The sequence below is a fragment of the Triturus cristatus genome, chromosome 3_2 (genome assembly GCF_964204655.1).
Source record: "Triturus cristatus chromosome 3_2, aTriCri1.1, whole genome shotgun sequence".
Taxonomy (NCBI): domain Eukaryota; kingdom Metazoa; phylum Chordata; class Amphibia; order Caudata; family Salamandridae; genus Triturus; species Triturus cristatus.
In genome coordinates this window covers 785548516-785561631 of record NC_140584.1, presented here as the reverse complement: position 1 = coordinate 785561631, position 13116 = coordinate 785548516, and positions in this window count along the sequence as shown.

Genomic DNA, 13116 nt, shown 5'->3' with positions numbered 1-13116 from the left:
TGCCAAATTGGCCAGGAGGGGGACTCTGGTGCTCCCCTGATGACTGACATAAGCTTTTGCGGATTTGTTGTCCACACTGATCTGTACAGCCTTATCCTTGCTCCTAGGGGCAACTGATAAAAGGGAGCTGGACCACCGCTAGCTCCTTCCAGTTTGATGAGCTGTTGTGCTCTTTCACTGTGACTGTGGCACAAGTTACTTGGATTGCGGGACTCAATACTCATGCCATTTCGGTATGAAGGGCAACCGTTCGCTAGCTGTAACCTATAACTCGGATGCAGAGTGTGAAGTGATAGATTGTGAAGCCTTTGTTATATGAGCCTTTAATACTCACCACGCGGATTCCATCTGAAGGACCCACGTGGTCAGTGATTGGCTGTTAGCCTTACTTCCACTGGAGTGTGGTATCTTGTTGTTGAGTTGTTTTTTTCTCCTTAGAGAGGGTGCCTTGTCCGATAGAGAACCTTCCGGCCCCTGCCATTTCTTCCGATCATCTGGCTACATTGTTGCAGACTTTATCATTCATCCTATTGGCCATGCTATCTGTGCATATTCTATGATTCTTACTTTTATCCTAGCTGGCTCCCGGCTCTCCCTTCCCTTTTTCTTTTACTCATTTTAGTACGTAGCGCCCTTAAGAAGGTGTTACCGCCTTAGTCTTGCACCAAAACGCCCGTCAGCACCATTAGAAGCTGAATGTAAACCAGAAGACCACGTTATCTACATCCAAGAGACGGGGTCCTCATTTATGACCCTTACCCCAAACAATTCAAGTATATAACCATATCTTTATGTATAGGTTGCAAAACAAACAGGATATGACTTAACTATGCACATAGATATTAATCTGGGTGCATTATAACGAATGATAGTCCATTATCATGATGGAGCAGGTAGAGCAAAATTTTGTATACCTCCTCTATTTGCATGTAAAGATTAACTATATAATCTACTAATTATAATTTTATTAATGGTTTGGTGTGAAAAAAAAAAACATTTAACATAATCCTTGCATACACAAATCACACGTGGGAACTGCTAAAGTTGCATGGCGAAAAAACTTTAATAACTAAAATACGTACGCATACTAATAATAGTATGTGTGGTAATTAGATATCGCATGGTTTATGTTGCTTTGGTGAAGTTTGCATCTTCGTGGAGGACCGTAAAGGTGAATATATTGCTTTAAATGTCGCTATATGCTAGGAAAATACTAATGCATAAAGGGATTAGTAAGGGTATAACATTAGAAGCATCTTTTCTTTATATTAATTATTTTTTTTGTGTTTGTTTCGCTTAAGTTGACATTTGGGCCTATCGCAAAATGGCAGCAGAAACCGAGTTCAGAAGTGGCCACCGTCTCGTAAGCGCAAAGTCTACAGCGCAGACTCGGATGGCTCTGTGAACTTCCTAACAACCTCTATACACCCTGTCCCTTTCAAGGATAGGATATTGGTGAACTGCCAAGACCCAGGACACTAGAAACTGGTATAAATAAACAAGAGAATCATACAAGTAAAAATCGAAACTTTGCAACATCAGGATTAAATCATCACCGGAGATGCATCAGCAAAATCCATGTGATCTCGGACTGACTAAAAATCGGACGTTTGCCACTAGCCAATCACGAACACTCTCCGCCCCAATATGTTTCATGTTGTCCCGAAATTTATTATAAAAGAGTAGTAGAATAGGGAGGGGTCTCATGCATTCGGCGGTTACTATGACTGCACACCCTCTTTGACCCTACAGGCGATAACGGATGCTGGCACGACTGCTGGTCCTTTGGCGATCTTTGGGACTGCAACGTGCTGAGCAAAGGACTTTCGGACTTTGAGCTTTGGCCTGCTTTATTTGGACAATTGACGACAAATTTTGGTTATGCAGAGCCAATGAATTAGAGAAAACCCAGTTAGCCAGAATAGGTAAATATAAATGTCCAGCAATTTGCATAATTTGACTAAAATCTTGATAAACGAATATTGATTAACAGAACTTATGAGTTTGTGGTTATTATTGGACAAAAGATTCTGAGTCTTAAATGTGTTTTAGCTGGTTCTACATCACCATCAACCAATCCAACTAATTGGTCCATCGACCAAGTGGGTGGAGTGCCTTGATGTTTGAGATTAGGGATCTGTGGGTGACGAATGTTAATGTATATTCTGTAAAATAACTTTTCTTCCCTTTAGGTTATATGGTGTTCCCCCACATGTCCAGCGCTTGAATCATTCATCCCTCCTGTGTGCAGACTCAGTGAAAAAGACGTATGAATGTTGGTGTTATGGGCCCCACCAATGACTGCCTGTGTGAATGAGCTAGTGTGACGACGGGTCTGCGCCGCAGGGAGTATATGTGTAAATTTCACTCTCTTTTCCCCGGACTTGCGCTGGATCAGTTTTTCTGGTAGCAGATTGATGGTTTTATTGTTTTGGTTTGGTGATTATTGCTTATTGATTTGATTATTGCTTATTGATTTCTCATTTTTGTTTATTGATTATTGATTGCGGATGTTTGGATGAGTATTGGTTTATGTATTAACACTCTTTGTTGAGTCGCGTTGAGTTCTATGTTGTTTGACGGCTTCTGGGATGTAGGAAGTCGGAAGTTGTAATGGTTCCATAGTAGGGCAGATTGTTCGCTGCTCTCGGGAATGACGGAATTATTGTTGCCCTGTAGGTACAGGGGGAAAGCGTGTGACGATTGAAGTTGCACGACGCATTGTCTGGGTTCGATTTGGTAACATCGTCGTGTATTACTATTAGGGACTTTTCTGTATGAAAGAGGTGTATGGGTAGCGAAGGTCACCTGTGAAATTTTTGTTTTAAGTACCAGGAGTCCACGTGAACGCTTATCACTGGAAAGGTAATAGGTGTTCCCTAAGCTTTTTAGAAGGGTAAGGTAGAGGGAAGTGCTACTTTATCAACGGATGTAACGATTCCGTAGTAGGGCAGATTGTTCGCTGCTCTCGGGAAAGACAGAATTCTTGTGAGTAAGGTCATTAACTATACTTTTGTTAGCGAAACAGATAATGGTGGCGTTTTTATGTCGTTACTAACAGATTTGTAAGTCACAGGGAACGTAAGAAGCTTACCGATAAATTTTGTAAAGGAGGGGTCAGCAGAAACAGGAGTAGCGAGAGAAGCTGACGTCAGAAAGACCATGCTGGGATTGGACAGTCAGCTAGAAACAAGACGCTCCTGATTGGTGCGTTAGTGTACGCCGCGCTAGGAGTGGAGAATTACAGGGTGACGTAGACGCTCCGGATTGGTGCACTGGTGTGAGTCGCGCTGGGATTGGAGAATTACAGAGGTGACATAGACGCTCCAGATTGGTGCGTAAGTGTAAGTTGCGCTACGATTGGTTAAAATAGCAGAATAGTTGTAGGAGAAAAACTAGCGATACTGAAAAGACAAAATGATGTATTTCGATCCACCAGAAAAGGAGAAAAAGTCCTGGTTCGGAAAGATCTAGAGTTTATTTAAAAAGGACAAACTGATTGTGACTAGAGAGGGACAGTTGCTTCCTCCACCGAAATCGCCCGCATCCTTCATGGTTGCGAAATACGGATATCATACATGTATTTGGTTGGACAATTGGGCAAAGTATACAAAAGATGATGGAGTCTTAGCATTTTCATTTAATTTAGTGGTTTTGAGAGAGAGAATGATGAATCTAGAACCAACACCTAGACCAACTCAGTTTGAAGCATTGACAGAATGGGAAGACGAGATGCATGACAGAGAACGACAGAGGAGTGGCGGAAGGTATAAATATATGTTCGATAGATCATATGGACAGGAGAATCATGATGACAGAATGAGGAGATGGCGAAGCACAAATATGGCTGATGGATTGTTCCCTGTGAGAAATGCTGAAGAGATTAGCAGTAGAAAATGTATAGAAAAAAGAAATAATACAGAATCAGGAAGGTACGGTGTGCATGAGTCGGAGGATGATGTTCTTGATGACATGTTTTATAAAAATTCACCCCATATCAATCAGATTCCACATTATCGACACCAAGTGCCCCAATAAAAGAGACACCACGAAATATAAAGTTTGAATCAGTACCACATGAGGTAGGAAGAAATAATCCTTTTAGGGAAATAGAGAAAACACAACATGGTAAAACGGGTAATGAAAATTCAGCTGAATTAGCAAAGACAACCTTAGAGTTAGCTGAAAAGATTAGGGAATTAACTAAAAACTTGGAAGCCGTAACTGTTCCTGTGACTATAGGACCTGTAATGCCTATTTTTGATAAACAAAAGGATAGTGAGCATTGTCTGACGATTCCTTACAACAGTAATAAACAAACCGAGATGCCAAGAAAGGGTTCAGACGAGAATCCATGGAGACAGACAGTAGGTATTTCAGAACAAAGTACGCCTAAAAATGTGACAGTAAATCAAAGTTTAGTGGATAGAATTAGAATGACAACAGAATCAGTCCCAGGGTCACCAAAAGGTTCAGAACAAACCATAAATGAGAAAAATCCCGTAGGTCCTACTTCAGAAGAACTAAGTGAATGGTTGAGAAGCTTACATCGGACAGATGCAGAACCCCAACCTTTAGATGGGGCCAAGCTGAAAATTGTTTTGGAAGAATTAATAGTAGGGACTATCCCCACGGAAAAATTAAAAGCATATCAGGATGAAGAATTACTGTTTCTATGCAAAAGTATAACATGGAGAGCAAAAAATTTACATGCAAGATTAAAAGAAATTGTGAATGAAATGGGTATAGATTTTGAGAAGGTAAAATCGTTGCAAAAACCAAACAGAGTAGATTTTTCTGAAAAGGATATTGAAAATCTGAATACTGCAGAACGAACAACTCAGATTAAAGATTTAATCATTTTATTAAGAAAATGGGGAGATGTAGATAAATGGAAAAGTAGGTGGTTTCGGAAACGAGACGATGCAACAGACAAAACGTTTGCAGCTTTCCCAGTGAGAGAAAAAGAAAAGGTGGTAACCAAGTGTCCCATGAGGGAGGTTCCAGGTGGAGGCTATGAACATGTTCCCTGGACCAGACAAGATATATTATCATTTACTAATGATTTCCCTTGATTGCGCGAGAAGCCAGTCGAGTGGTACTGGCAGGTAGACAGATTTGTATAATTATCAAAAGTATTATGGATTGATTTGAATAGTCTATTTGACATAATTGTGCCAGCAGATCTATGGGCAGAATGTAAAATAACAATAAGTTAGCCTACACAAGAGTACCCTAGAGATCCAAAAACAGGTGCCCCTGATCCAGAAGTAATGAGAAAATATGAACAAGTAATTACCTTTCTAAAGAACAAAGTACCTCCTAAAGAAGCTGATTGGGTAAAAATTGATAGAACTCATCAGGAAGTGAAGGAATCAGTACATGCCTATTACGAAAGGTTGATTCTTGCCTTTAAGCAATTTAGTGGTGATGAAAATTTGAATGAAAAGGATTTGAGTCATTTTGTATACCGATTTGTGTATGGGCTGCGACCAGAAGTAAGTGAAATGATTAAACAACATACAGTGGACTGGCAGAATAAAAAGATAGATGAAGTACTGAGCCATGCAAAATATTTAGTGATGAAATTGAGGCAAAACGGCGTAAATTAAAAGAAAAAGCCATGTGGGCTCAGGTAAAAGTGGCAGAGAGACAGGAAGCTCAATTAATAGAACAAGCAAATGGAACAGGCATGAGACAGAAACCCAATTTTGGGAAGGGAAAAGGACAGTTTAATATAGATGAAGCTAAAAAGAAATGGCCATGTCATAATTGCGGAAGAGTAGGGCATTGGAAAACCGAGTGTAAATTTCCCCCGAGTGCTAATGGTGATAATGCACCATTAAATTCACAGGTGCAGAATGAGGTGAGTTGTCAACCGCAGCGACAGCAGCAGGTTGTTGCCCAACAGAATCAGGCACCAAAACCGCCTTTTCCACAGAGCGTAAATCCTCAGAAATACAGTAATGAGACAGGATTCTACAACGAAGAACAGGTAACTAAGCTGCCGCGCGCTAGTGCTGTTTCGCAGTATTGGCTACAACGCGATGAGAGTGAGTCAGAAGAAAGCTATTGACGGTGCCGAGGGGAGGAAGAGGAGTGCGTACTTGGCGCAACTCTAGAAGTAGACCAGACAGGCCCTTTTGTGGATGGAAAAGTAAATGACGAAAACATTACTTTCCTGGTAGATACTGGTGCCACTCGTTCAACTGTTAGGTCAGCTGATGTTAAAAATCTTCCTCTCTCGGATGAAACGATCCAAGTAGTTGGAGTAGCCAACAGACAGATAAAAACGTATCTCACTGAACCAGTCAAAGACAAAATAGGGAAATTTTATGAAATTCACCGCTTTGTTGTGTGCGATTCAAGCCCTGTAAATCTGTTAGGGAGAGATTTGCTGTGCAAAATGAATTGCACAATATGTTGTACTCCAGATGGTATAGCCTTTGAGACCCCAGATGAGGACGTACTATATAAAATGACAATGGCTAATATGGAAACTGAAGTTACTGGGCATTTGCTGTATTTGACCCTGAAGAATTGCCTCAAGAATTGAAAAAGACAGTAAAAACAGAAGTATGGGATTTTACGGGAGAAGATGTGGGTTTGATGAAAAATGGAGATCCCGTAAAAATTGCTGTAAAGGAAGGAGTGAGTTACCCAAATATTCCACAGTATAAATTGACACCCGAGATAATTTCCGGAGTCACACCTATAATAGAGAAAATGATTAAGCAAGGTATTTTGAGAGAAATAATGAGTAGTTCATGTAATTCACTAATAATGGGTTTGAAAAAGCCTAACGGAACCTTTAGAATAGTACAAGACCTGAGGAAAGTAAACAAAATTGTTGTATCGTGCTGTCTCATTGTACAAATGCCATCTGTAATCTTGTATCAGATCCCTCATGATGCAGAATGGTACACAGTAATTGATCTGTGTCATGCTTTCTTTTCTATTCCATTGCATCCTGACATTCAGCAGATATTTGCGTTCCGGTTTGGCGAACGTATTTTGGCATGGTGCCGAATCCCACTGGGGTATACAGAGAGCCCCTCAATATTTAACCAGATATTGAAAAAGTCCTTAGAAAATTTAAAAAGGCCTGAAAGCTCAGTACTGGTTCAATATATTGACGACCTACTCGTGGCGTCAAAAACTCGAGAAGCTTGTGTAGTGGATACCATAGCATTGCTGAATCATTTGGCAGATGGAGGACTTAAAGTATCTCCGTCAAAATTGCAATTCTGTCAGAAAGAAGTACAATATTTAGGCCACAGAATTGAAAAGGGACTGTGAAAAGTAACTGCAGATAGGATCAAGATAATAAAAGGAATGAGAGCCCCAATGATGCAAAGAGAGGTGAGAATGTTTCTTGGAATGGTTGGATATTGTCGTCAGTGGATAAGTAACTTTTCCCTGATTGCAAAACCTTTGGTACTCTTGACAAGAAGTGATGTAAAAGATCCTATTGATTTGAATAAAGAAGAGTTGATGGCTTTTAAACAATTGAGAGACCGTTTTTGGGAAGCACCAGCACTTTGTATGTCTGACTATGAAAAAGAGTTTGAGCTCTATTGCAGCGAAAGAAATGGATGTGCACTTTCTGTGTAAATACAGAAACATGGAAAACTGCGAAGACCAATCGCATATTTCTCAGCCATATTGGACCCTGTAGCTGTAGCATTGCCAGGTTGTCTGAAGGCTGTGGCGGCTACTTGTAAGAGCTTGGAACAGAGTGAAGGAATTGTGATGGGATATCCTGTACGAGTGTTTGTACCTCATGATGTGGCAATCCTTTTAACCAGGAGCCGTACACAGTTCATGACGCATAGTCGTCTGACTAAATATGAGAAAGTCATCTTAGGTGCAACAAATGTGAGCCTTGTGAGATGTCTGAATGTAAATCTGTCAACGTTATTGCCTGATGTTGAGAATGTGGAAGTCAGAGACGATGTGGATCATGACTGTTTGGAAGTGCTTGATTTTTGTACCAAACCACGTCCTGATATAAAGGATGTACCTTTGACAGAAAGTGACTATGTGATGTTTGTGGATGGATCCTGCTTGAGAACAGATGAGGGAGCTCTGAGTGCAGCATATGCAGTATGTACGGTAGCAGCTGTACTGGAAGCATCTTGTCTGAAAGGAGTAAAATCAGCCCAGGTTGCTGAGCTTTTTGCATTGACCAGAGCATGCAAGTTGGGAAAGAATGTGAGAGTGACTGTGATCACCGATAGTCAGTAAGGCTTCGGTGTAATGCATGACTTTGGGCAGATCTGGTCCCAAAGGGGGTTTTTGACTTTGAGTGGAGCTCCTATAAGGAATGCTGAAGTGAATGGAAAATTACTTGAGGCAATACAGCTGCCTAAACAGTTAGCTGTTGTGAAGTGTGTAGCTCACACGAAGTTTAACAATTACATTTCGGCTGGCAACCAGTTTGCCAACGACATGGCCCAATATTGTGCACAAAATCAGAACTCTGTGAATAGGGGAAGAGAAAGAGAAATGAATTCATGTCCCTTATTGTTTACTAACACAGTGAATACATGGGAAGAGGTGAAACAGTTGCAGGAAGAAGCAGGAGATGAGGAAATGAGACAGTGGGTGAAAGCAGGATGTTCACTAAGGGAAACAGATCATGTGTGGGTTTATCGGGATGGAAGACCAGTTATGCCTGATAGCATGGTGTCTGCCATGGCACGGATGTATCATGGACAAGCACATGTAGGGAGAGATTGCATGATCCAACTTTTCAAACAAACATGGTACAATGCAACATTCAGACTGGTAGCTGCAAGTCTTTGTCAAAGATGCCTTATATGTCAGCAATTCAATCCTGGAAGAAAAACAGTGGTAAGTCTGGGGACGATAGGACGAGAAGGAGGGCACTTCACCAGAATGCAAATTGACTTCATTGAAATGCCTCCCTGTAACAGGCTGAGGTATGTTTTAGTGATGGTTTGTTTGTTTTCTCGATGGGTGGAAGCGTACCCAACTAGGCGAAGGGATGGAATCACCGTAGCTAAGCTAGAGTTTATTCCCTGACTCGGTTTTCCAGTCACGATTGAATCAGATAGAGGAAAACATTTTCATAATGAAATCATGAAATTAATTTGTGAAGCATTGAATGTACAACAAAAACTACATTGTGCCTATCGCCCAGAGGCTTCTGGTGTGGTGGAACAAGTGAATGGCACTATTAAAAATAGACTGGGAAAAATGTGTTTAGCCACGGGATTAAAATGGCCTGATGTCTTGCCTCTGGTACTCATGACTATTAGATCTATTCCAGATAGGAACACTGGTTTGAGTCCCCACGAAATAGTGATGGGAAGAGCAATGAGACATGTATTCATAACAGTCAACAAGCTATTGCCTATATCTGATGACTTGGTGTTGGATTACTGTAAGGGGTTGGCTGATTCCGTTCATTCTGTGTTTCATCAGGTTGGATCGGATGCCACCACCCTTGAAAAGAAGCCAGCTCATGATCTAAGCCCAGGTGATTGGGTGAGAATAAAAGTGCATAGAAGACTAAACTGTTTAGTCCCACGTTGGGGAAAACCACGTCAGGTGATTCTGACCACAACGACAGCTGTAAAGTGTGCAGGAGTAAAGAACTGGATCCATGCTTGTCACACTTTGCGAATCCCAAATCCAGTTGACAACAAGGAAGGAGAATACTTTGAAGAATCGGATACAAGTTCTGAATCAGATGCGGAAGAAATAAGAACAGTACAAAACCCTGAAAGGGGGAGCTAGAACCAAGTCCAGTTATTGCTCCAGAAAATCTTCCTTTGAGAAGAAAATTGCAGATTTCTGACACCAGCTCAGAGTCAGACACTGAACCAGTAAAAGCACACAAGAGTAAAAATACAAACTGTGAAGAGACTGTCCAAGAAATCATTGGTAAAGAAGTTCCAAGTGAAAATTTGAGAGAAATTCCACCTGAAATAACAAAATTAGATGGTAAGGTACCAGATACAGAAAGTGAGGGAAAGATTTTTGCGGAAGACCCCCGAGGAGTTGTAGGGAAATCACACATCCAGATAGAAGAAGGGACAGTTAGTCAGCAGGAAGATTGTGTGGAAGAACCACAAGGAGGGACATAAGTAGGTAATAAAAGGGACGTGGTGGAAAGAAAGACTACTGAAAGTAAAGGTCAAGTTGGAACTGAATCAGAGGACAGTGATGAAGAAATACCAGAAGGACGAGTCCTGAGGAAAAGAGCATGGAGAACTGCGAAAAATGAAAAAGGAAGTAAGTGGAAAGGCCAGCAAGGGATGAAGTTCGGCCAAACAAGATAAAATAGATTAAGAAATTAGGGACTTTGTACATTCCAAGATGGCCGCATAATTGGTGCCGGTTATCACATGACCCACAGGGGCTTTCGAAGTTATTACTTCGTTCAAACTACGATCTAATATTTCTCAGCGCTTAAAGTTTGGCTTCAATATTTGTTCATAATAAAAAAAATGCTAATTTATCCAGTCAGAGCCTGTGCACTGCGCTTGCAATTGTTTACAGTTGCCACGCAGATACTCGGCTCTTTCACCGAATACAACCTGGTGGATCCTGACTCCAGATTAGGGACTTTGCACATTCCAAGATGGCCGCATAATTGGTGCCGGTTGTCATATGACCCATAGGGGCTTTCGAAGTTATTACTTCGTTCAAACTACGACTCGGAGATAGGAAACCTTTTTGAAGCCAGTTATTTGGTAATACTTCTGGCACAACCTAACAAATACAAATCCCAGATCTAGTAAGGGTTAAATGTCTGATATAGATCGTCTTAAAATTTCATACGGCCATCCATTAATTTTAATGGGTGTTGACCCTCCACTCAAAGATGGCCACTTCGTTTATGTCAGAAATCACGTGATCTGGAAGGGGTGTTGCTCCGTAACCCAACACAGGTGTTTTGAATCGGCGGGGCCATTCAAAACATATAAAGCGAGTGGTTCTTCTAAACTGCGGGATTCCTGATCGAGGGACCGCTTCCTGTAACAGTGGACTTTCCTGTGGCCCGCCTTTCATGACTAATAGATTGTGGTAAGTGCATGCTTGAATAGCCATTCTGAAAGCATTAGAATAGTGGAGTAGGCTTTCTCTAGGAAACAATGAGATCGTTAATTCAGAGACTACATTCTCCCTTGGGTCCTAACATTTCATATGGTTAGAAGAGGCGTGCATGATCGGGATCTGCGTTTACAATATAATATTAGAATGGGAATGCACTGAAAACTTGAGAGATGTACAAAGTAACTAGGGCGCACATGCCCAACCGATCCCAGAATGCAATTGAACATTTATAGGGATTTTATTTGACCTTTACTGTAGCGTCTTCCTAGTTCCTTTGGTAATAGGAAGAGGTGCATTATTAATATATATACGTTAAAATGAGGGAATGTTGGATGGATTTGACCCTGTCCCTGATTCTTAGATATAAAGAAAAATGTTTTTATTTGTGCAATTTTTAGAGTAGGGTCAGGACCCAAATCACTCCATATGCTCATACCTGACTATGCTTACTTCCCTTCCCTTAGATCGGTACAAGGGCTCCCTCCATATTTGTGAGTGGACCACGACTCTTCAGTCTAACCCAGTATACAGACAAGGAGAAACAATCCCCGAAATTGACATTTCTACGAATATGTTTTTGAACCTCCTTTTCTCATATGTAGGTATGTATCACATGGACCGTACTTGGGTTTATATCTTACAGTGCAGAATCTAAATGCCCTACTTAATAGATCCCATTAGACTATATAGAAACAATATTTTACTATGGAGGTTGTGCCCTAAGACTTTTTATTAGACTCAACTTAGTGTATAAATAATTCTGTTCCAATAAAAATAAATAGACTATCTATCTCATATTGCAGATTAAACATATGGTTCGTAAATTAAACAATTCTGGACGGAAGATTCCCAGCCTATATTGGATAGTCACAATCCAATCAAGTTTGAAGCAACTCACCTGCCTATTCTTGGTAGGTACAGTAAATACTCATTATGGAGCATACCCAGTTCTGACCAACGTTATCTATATACACAAACCTTATTCATAGGATTTTTTTGCGAATACATGCAGAATATTCATGATTCAATCCGAGTAAACCTAGTGAATGGCAGTATGATTTTCCAGATTTTCCAGATTATCCTATCTCTGTGTCCACTGATTTTCACCTCTCCCTTTCCTCTTTTTCCTTACCAAGTGTCTCCACATACATATATAAGATAATCTCAAATAGAAATTGCCTTATATATGTATTGCAAATTTGTTGAGCTGTGTTCTTAAAGTGGGGGATATTGAGTAAATATGAAAATGAGATATAACGTGACATTTTTCGTTATGTTTGAATAGACTTTTTAAATGACCACTTTCTACTGAATAGTATTTATGTAAATATGTCTGTCAGTATGTAAGCATGAATTTGTCAGACCAATATCCACTGTAGGATATTTTTTTTAAAATGTATGATATGTGTGTAATTGTATTGTATCTATGTATTTTTTCTAAACAGCCCTGAAGAAGTCCTGTGTTAGGACGAAACGCGTCGGCTGTATCGCTTTGCATTGTCCAATGAATTTGGAATAAAGAAACTGAAATCAAGGATTACCTTGTCCTCTTATATTAATTTGAATACAAACAAAGTGACACTGTTTATGAATTTGTGGTGCATCTTAGCTTATGTTAGATTTGTCTAATCTTGTTCTCTAGGGAACTAGCATTGTTACAATGGGTGCTATTCAGAATGCACACATCCCCTTGACCTATGTGTAATAGCATATTTCTGTGGGAAAGATACCAAAGGGTGACATTAATTTCAGGTGCTGGCAAAATAGAAGGTTCCATTGTAAATCCATTTTTTAGAGATTAAGATACAGATTGACACGAGTAAATTCATCTAGAGCTGAACAGGTGAATGAGGTATCTAGTCAAGAGAAATCAAAAGACGTTGAGCAAACCACAGCAGAAGAAAGTAAAAGAACAAGAAAACCTAACCAGAAGTATAAGTCACCGGAATGGTCATATGTGGCACTGCCTGAAGTGAAAGAAGAGGCTGATAGCCAAGGGGATCTAGAGGTGACTGTACCAAGAGTGGT